The sequence below is a fragment of the Colobus angolensis genome, unplaced genomic scaffold (genome assembly GCF_000951035.1).
Source record: "Colobus angolensis palliatus isolate OR3802 unplaced genomic scaffold, Cang.pa_1.0 Scaffold87, whole genome shotgun sequence".
In the NCBI taxonomy this organism is placed as follows: Eukaryota; Metazoa; Chordata; class Mammalia; order Primates; family Cercopithecidae; genus Colobus; species Colobus angolensis.
This window is the reverse complement of record NW_012122598.1, coordinates 5127189-5135752: the sequence shown is the minus strand read 5'-3', so window position 1 is coordinate 5135752 and position 8564 is coordinate 5127189. Positions and strand designations below refer to the sequence as shown.

The window sequence follows — 8564 nt, the reverse complement described above, 5'->3', positions numbered from 1 at the left end:
GTGAGACCCCGTCTCTACTAAAAATACAAAAATAAATTAGCCGGCCGTGGTGGTGGGCGCCTGTAGTCCCAGCTATTCAGGAGGCTGAGGCAGGAGAATGGCATGAACCCCGGAGGCGGAGCTTGCAGTGAGCTGAGATCGCGCCACTGCACTCCAGCCTGGGCGACAGAGCAAGACTCCGTCTCAAAAATTAAAAAAAAAAAAAAACTAGTTGTTACAGTAAGTACCTTTACATATTTAAAAGACAGTTGAGAAATGGGCCTCTTACTACACACACAAGATGATGGCTATGTGGGAAAGAGAAATAGCTGCTTCAGAACATGGGAGATACTGTCCACCATTCCACCCTCCCCACCCATTTTAGATTCTTTATTGTCCAAAAACCCACCATGAACAACACAGTGAAAGCAGACAGATCATCATCCTTTGCTGTAGCCAGGGAAGAAAAGGTCTAGTAGAGTCTGCAGAATCTCATGGGGAATTATGATGTAATTCTGGCCAAGATCATTCCAGTAAGCAGGGCAGGAGAAAACCTGTGCCTTAAAGGAGAGCTGTAGGCAATCTTTATAGACGTTGTGGAAGCACTCCATTGTCACAGGCTGGTAAACTAGCTTCTGGCAGCAAACACACATAAAAGAATGTTCCAATTTTTTTCAGAAAATTTGGTCCTTCTACAAGATATGCAAGCATTTCATCCCACAGCTTCTGGTTTTGACAGTCTTCTCTGATGAGATGTTGCTATTGAGGAGTTAGTTGAAAAGTCTCAATTGCTTCTGCTGAATCTGATGCTTTGTATACTTTGGAGGCACTTAGACATCTGAAATCAGCCTTTTTGTGGTTCCACTGGCCTGCTTCTTTGACTCTCCTTTAGTCTTCTTCCTTTCTTTATCTGAAGGGTAACCTGCTGGATACTGTAAATGTAGACATAATCTCCTTAACCATTCTATTCCTTCAGAGGTACAAGGAGCAGGTTCAACATCATCTCTTCTTAAAAGATAGTGCCAAATCAAGAATCCATGGCTTGATGAAATCTCTGGCCAGTATTTCACTACCTTATAAATGCCATCATATCTGTTGCCTTCTTCGGGAGTGTATTTGCTGATCTTCCTCCCTTTAAAACTGCATATCACTCTGATTGGCTTGCCAGTTCTCAAATTCTAAGACTCTGCTCCAATTCTATCACCCAATGGAGCATCACAGTTTAGGGCCAATGCCCTGTTCATGTTTGTTAATGTTTGATCATCTGAAGGTGTGCCAATTCTTTTATTACCAGCAAGCTTTTTACCACCACTTCCAGTGTACAAGAACTCATCACCTCGGTCGACTTTATCTGCAAATCCACCAGCCAAGACAAGAGAATAAGCCCCATCATTACTTCGACCATGAAGTCCACCAACATGGGGTCTGTGAACACCTACTTTACTCACTTGAACTCTAAATCTCCAAGTTGATCCAACAGGAATAGGTCCATAATGATTAGAAGAGACAATAGTACATTCTCTCATATGACCAACACAAGTCATTCTCTTGCACCAATCTCTCTGGCTTTCAGTACTAGTGGATGGCATCTTTGCTTTCTTTTCGTGCATCTTGAGTCTTTCACCAGCCTTTACAACTTAACTGGAATCAGTTACAGGAAGAACAATACCAGTATTCCTCTTCTGGGACCTTATCCAAAGGTGTATTCAAGCATTAAATATGATAAGCCACATTACATTCATCACATAGAAACTGCATGTTGGGTTCATGTTTCCCACCACATACAAGAAAGAAGCAAGAATGGCATTTCTTATCTGGGTCTCCAGCACATAGGTCACATTCAGGGTTATTTCTCCTTAAAAACTTTACATCTGCGAACGAAAGAGGATGGGCTCCAGGTTTCTCAATCTTGAAGATTTCATCTACAGATACTATCTTGCACTCATTTAATGTTCCTTCAGAACCCTCCCCTCCCCACCTAGGAAAATTTCCACACGAAGTTCTTTTTTGGTCCTAGAGATTGCCTTCAATGTGGTAATTTCTGCATCAAACCAGAATCCTCTTTGTCTAGGACTTTCTATGTTATAATTAACCATTACCACATCACCAATATTTAGTTCCTTTCATTTCGAAATGGTTCTAGCTCATGGTCTAAGGTCCTTGATATTCATTTCTAGAGTACCACTTTCTGGGTATTCATCATACTGGATATGGCAAATAATGTCTTCATCAGCAGCGACAGAGTCTGAATTAGATGTAGAGAGTACATTGTCCAATTTATTTATGTTTTCTTTGATTTATGATTTATATTTCCATTAGTCCTTTTACAAGAACTGCCATTCTTCAGTGGAGTTTTGCCACGTGACTGTCCATCAGAAGCTCTAGTAATGCTATGTATGTGTGCTTCAAACCAAGCACCAAGGCCAACAGCTCTGGCATCCACCAATTCATTTACCTTATATAGTTCGAAGCTAGGATCAATAAGATGGGCATGAGCTGTTGTAGATGGCTGACTGGAAGGTCCCACCCTTGGAGCTTTCTTGGCTTTAGGTGGACTATCAGAACAGGGTTTAACCTCAATCTGTGTAGATGTTCCAGGAAGATGATTAGGGTCTGGATAACTAGCAGCTGAATTATATCATTCAGTCCAACATCCTAGTCAAATAAGGTATATCCATTTTCAAACTGCTTACTCTGGTAGAAGAGGTGCTGGCACTCGGGCCGCACGTTGAACAGCCCCGACATCTGCTCGCGCTGCTCCTCAATCATCGCTTTGTGAGACATGTTCTCAAAGGTACAGGTCTTGGAGCCGTCGATGATGCGAACCTGGATCCACATCTTGGCACTGTGAGAGGAGCCGGTCCCATTTGTCTCCCCCTGTGCTCAAGGCGCCGCACCCCGCCCCGTCCACGCTGCTTAGCCTGTGGCTTCGGCCCTCCGCGGCAGGCGGGTGAGCGCACACACTGGACCGACCCGGAATGACGCTGGACCCAACAGGAGGTGGCAACTCTCAGTCCGCGTGCCAGGCCACCGAGCTGAGAGATAACCGGAACCACTCTCTGTTACCTCAGGCAACGGGCTGATTCATGGAGTGCTCAGTGGTCTAAGTTCTGTGCTCAGCCCCAGGGGGATGGGGGCCAATATAGGTGGGGCTTGACTGGGCAGGTCTGCCCAAAGGTCCCCCAAGGGAAGGCAGAAGCACCAGTACTGAGGGAGAATCTAGTGGGTGGCCACCAAGCACTCAGAGCTGTGCCTGGGTGTGGAGCTGGGAAACCTCAGACCCAAGTTCTCTGGATGAGGATGGGTGCTGACCTAAATTCTTTTCTTTCTTTTTTTTTTTTTTTTGAGACAGAGTCTCGCTCTGTCGCCCAGGCTGGAGTGCAGTGGCCGGATCTCAGCTCACTGCAAGCTCCGCCTCCCGGGTTCCCGCCATTCTCCTGCCTCAGCCTCAGGAGTAGCTGGGACTACAGGCGCCCGCCACCTCGCCCGGCTAGATTTTTGTATTTTTTAGTAGAGAGAGGGTTTCACCGTGTTAGCCAGGATGGTCTCGATCTCCTGACCTCGTGATCCGCCCGTCTCGGCCTCCCAAAGTGCTGGGTAAATTCTTAATCCAGAAGTGTGGGCACTTCAGATTCCTGGATATCTGCCTGGGGGTGGAGCGGAGAGGGCCTCCCTGCACCTGGATCTCTGCACAGAAAGGGTGGGGCAACTCAGGCTGCCAATATGGACAAGAAGATGCCTTGAATGCCTGGAGATATACCTTGGCCTGGAGCAGAGGGGGGCGTCCCTGCACCAGGATCTCTGCACAGAAAGTGTGGGGTGGGTCAGGATGCTGATCCAGGTGAGCAGGCGCTCTGAATGCCTAGAGATCTATCTGTGTGTGGAATGGAGAGAGTCCTACTTCACCATGATTTATGCCCAGGAAGAATAGGGTAGCTCAGGCTGCTGAACCAGATGCCTGGAAATCTGCCTGGGCGTGAATTGGAGAGAGCCCCCCATACCATGATCTCTGCACAGGAAGTGTGGAGCAACTCAGGCTGCTAGTTCAGGTGAGCAGGTGCTCCAAATGCCTGGAGAGCTGCCTGTGTGTGGACTTAGAGGATTCTACTGTACCACAATCTATGCACAAGAAGAGTGTGGCAGCTGAAGCTGCTGATCCAGACAAGAAGATTCTCCAAATACCTGGAGATCTGCCTGTGTATGGAGCTTAGAGGGCCCTACTGCATCACAATCTATGTCTATGTCCATGAAGGGTGGGACAACTCAGGCTGCTGATCCAGGCAAGTCAGTGCTCCAAATACCTGGATTTCTTCCTGAGGGTGGGGCAGAGAGGGCCCTGTTGTACCATAATCTCAGAGGAGTAGGCTGGGGCACCCAGCAGTAGCACATGCAGACCAGTTCCAGGTTGCCAGCCTGGGCCTAGCTGCAAGACTTATTGCCCAGGGGAAACCACAGCTGTAGCAGCTCTCCTTCTCCCCTAAGGCTGCCACAGGGGAGAGCACCCTTTCAGTGCCTACTGCTGAGGCACTTTCCTCAGTTCTGGCTTTGGAGGCCTGTACCGCACTCCAGAGCAGGTGTTCCAATCTCTAGCCTGAGACTAAAAGGCCTGCATGACCATGCAGCTGCATCACCAAAGAATGGATTACTTTGTATGTATCCAGATTAAAAATGGCATCCTTTTCTTAGTACAGGGTCTAAGAAAATGTCGGCAGCTTTTCCTGGTGTTTTTCTCTCACAACATCTCGAAGCCTGTCTCCAAGTTAGCGCCAGGGCTTGGGAGAAACAGTATGCTCAGTAGGCCTGGGTTGCTCAGGTCCCCACTGGAAAGGTGAGTCACAGAGAGCAGCTCTCTTCCTCTTTCACATACTCGGGTTTCACTCACTTTTATCAGCTGGGCACCATCATGGAGGCTGTTTGCCCATGTTCTCATCTCTTGGGTCTTGCGTGTCCTTCACAGTTCTGGTAGATTCCTATTTTCCTTCTTGAATTAAAGCTCGTGGAGTTTATCTTCATGCACTATTTTACTATTTCCAAGTGGCTGAAGCATGTTAAAAGCCTCTAATCTGCTTTGGAAAAACATCTGTGATTTCTTTTAAAGGCCCCTTGATTCCTCTAAACCATGGTTTCCTTGTCAGCATGATGGAGTCAATATCATTAGCTCTGCCTACCTCTTTTTGGTGACCAAATAATGTAAGGAACATACAAGTCCCAGTTTGAGGTATTCTTAGAACAGTAAAGTTCTGGTTAGCCCTTCTGAATGTGTGTCATTTGTGTTTATTTTTTCAAAAAGCCAACTTTTAGTTTCATTTTTTTTGTTTTATTTTAGTATCAATTTAATTTATTTCTGCTCTGATCTTTATCATGTCTTCTACTAATTTTGAGTTTAGTTTATCCTTGCTTTTCTAGTTCTTTAGGTGCATTGTTAGATTTTTTATTTGAAATCTCTTCACTCTTTTGATGTAGGCATTTATTTCTCTAAACTTCCCTTTTAGTACTACTGCTTTTGCTGTATTCCATAGATTTTGCTATGTTGTGTTTCCGTTTTCATTTGTTTCAAGAGAATGTTAACTTTGATGTTTCTTTGTTTATTTACCCGCTGGATGAATTGTCCGTTACTGATATTGGGCTATTGATGTCTCCTATTATTATTTTGTTGTATTTCTCCCTTTAAATGTATTGTTTGTCTTATATAATTGGGTGCTCCAGTGTTAGGTGTATATATATTTACAATTGATATATCCTCTTGTTGAATTGATTTATTTATCATTTAACCTTCTTGGTTTCTATTTATAGTTTTTGACTTGAAGTCTCTTTTATCTAAGTACAGCTAGTCATGTTCCTTTTTGGTTTCCATATGCATGGAATATCTGTTTCCATCGCTTCATTTTCAGTCTTTATGTATCTTTTTAGGTGAAGTGAGTTTCCTATAAGCAGTATATCATTGAGTCTTGTTTCTCTAGCTGTTTAGCCACTCTGTCTTTTATTGGAGAATTTAGTCCATTTACATCCAAAGTTATTTTTGATATGTAAATCCTACTAATACCATCTTGTTCCTTGTTTTCTGATTGTATTATAACTCTTTCTTACTGTTTCCCTTTCATGAAAAGTTATTTTACTGGGTGGTATGTTTTAATTATCTCCTTTTTATTTTTTGGTGTATCTAAAGCAAGTTTCTGCTTTGTGGTTAACATGGTACTTAAAAAATGTCTTATGGATGTAGCAAATTATTCTAAAGAGATAAGAACTTAATTTTAATTACAGACAAAAGAATAGAAAGAAGCAAACAAAGGAAAACTAAAAAAAAACACTGTACTCTAACTTCATCCTTATCACATTTTGACTTTTTATTGCCTCAATCTACATCTAGTATTTACACTTTCCAGTGAATTTTTTATCTTTGAGTGTTTTCTTTTGCATGTTACCATTCTTTTCTTTTCTTTTTAAAATTATACATTAAGTTCTGGGATACATGTGCAGGATGTGCAGGTTTGTTACATGGGTCTCAAGGTGGTTTGCTGCACCTATCAACCCATCATGTTCATTATGTATTTCTCCTAATGCTATCCCACCCCTAGCCCCTCACCCCCCGACAGGCCATGGTGTGTGATGTTCCCCTCCCTGTGTCCATATGTTCTCATTGTTCAGCTCCCATTTATGAGTGAGAACATGCGGTGTTTGGTTTTCTGTTCCTGTGTTAGTTTGCTGAGAATGATGGTTTCCAGCTTCATCCATGTCCCTGCAAAGTACATGAACTCATCATTTTTCATGTCTGCATAGTGTTCCATGGTGTATGCATGACACATTTTCTTTATCCAGTCTATCATTGATGGGCATTTGGGTTGGTTCCAAGTCTTTGCTCTTGTGAACAGTGCTGCAATAAACATACATGTGCAGGTGTCTTTATTGTAGAATGATTTATAATCCTTTGGGTATGTACCCAGTAATGGGGTTGCTGGGTGAAATGGTATTTCTGGTTCTTGATCCTTGAGGAATCACCACACTGTCTTCCACAATGGTTGAACTAATTTACACTCCCCAAAACAGTGTAAAAGCATTCCTATTTCTCCACATCCTCTCCACAGCATCTGTTGTTTCCTGACTTTTTAATGATCGCCACTCTAACTGGTGTGAGATGGTATCTCATTGTGGTTTTTTATTTGCATTTCTCTAATGAACAGTGATGATGAGCATTTTTTCATATGTTTGTTGGCTGTATAAATGTCTTCTTTTGAGAAGTATCTGTTAATATCTTTTGCCCACTTTTTGATGGGGTTGTTGTTTTTTTCTACTAAATTTGTTTAAGTTCTTTGTAGATTCTGGATATTAGCTCTTTGTCAGATGGATAGATTGCAAAAATTTTCTCCCATTCTGTAGGTTGCCTGTTCACTCTGATGCTAGATTGTTTTGCTGTGCAGAAGCTCTTTAGTTTTATTAGATTGTATTTGTCAATTTTGGTTTTTGTCACCATTGCTTTTGGTGTTTTAGTCATGAAGTCTTTGTCCATGCCTTTGTTCTGAATGGTATTGCCTAGGTTTTCTTCTAGGGTTTTTTTGGTTTTAGGTCTTCCATTTAAGTCTTTAATCTATCTTGAGTTAATTTTTGTATAAAGTGTAAGGAAGGGATCCAGTTTCAGTTTTCTGCATATAGCTAGCCAGCTTTCCTAACACCATTTATTAAATAGGGAATCCTTTCCCCATTGCTTGTTTTTGTCAGGTTTGTCAAAGATCAGATGGTTGTATATGGTGGCGTTATTTCTGAGGCCTCCGTTCTGTTCCATTAGTCTATATATCTGTTCTGGTACCAGTACCATGCTGTTTTGGTTACTGTAGACTTGTAGTATAGTTTGAAGTCAGGTAGCATCATGCCTCCAGCTTTGTTCTTTTTGCTTAGGATTTTCTTGGTATATGGGCCCTTTTATGGTTCCATATGAAATTTAAAGTAGTATTTTCTAATTCTGTGAAGAAAGTCATTGGTAGCTTGATGAGGATAGCATTGAATCAATAAATTATTTTGGTCAGTATGGCCATTTTCACGATATTGATTCTTCCTATCCATGACCATGGAATGTTTTTTTTCCATTTGTTTGTGTCCTCTCTTATTTCCTTGAGCAGTGGTTTGTAGTTCTCCTTGAAGAGATCCTTCACATTCCTTGTAAGTTTTATTCCTAGGTATTTTATTTTCTTTGTAGCAATTGTGAATGGGAATTCACTCATGATTTGGCTCTCTGTTTGTCTATTATTGGTGTATAGAAATGCTTGTGATTTTTGCACATTGATTTTGTATTATGAGACTTTGCTGAAGTTGCTTATCAGCTTAAGGAATTTTTGGAATGAGACAATGGGGTTTTCTAATTATACAATCATGTCATCTGCAAAGAGTGACAATTTGACTTCCACTCTTCCTATTTATTTTTTTCTCTTGCCTGATTGCCCTGGCCAGAACTTAAAATACTATGTTGAATAGGAGTGGTGAGAGAGAGCATCCTTGTCTTGTGCTGGTTTTCAAAGGGAATGCTTGCAGCTTTTGCCCATTCAGTATGATATTGGCTGTGGGTTTGTCATAAATAGCTCTTATTATTTTGAGAT

The 8564-nt window shown here is 42.2% G+C and overlaps 1 pseudogene; it reads right to left on the bottom strand.

Annotated features, from left to right (window-relative positions):
* Positions 1-209: 209 nt before the first annotated feature.
* LOC105503650 lies at positions 210-2817 on the bottom strand (annotated as a pseudogene).
* Positions 2818-8564: the final 5747 nt, after the last annotated feature.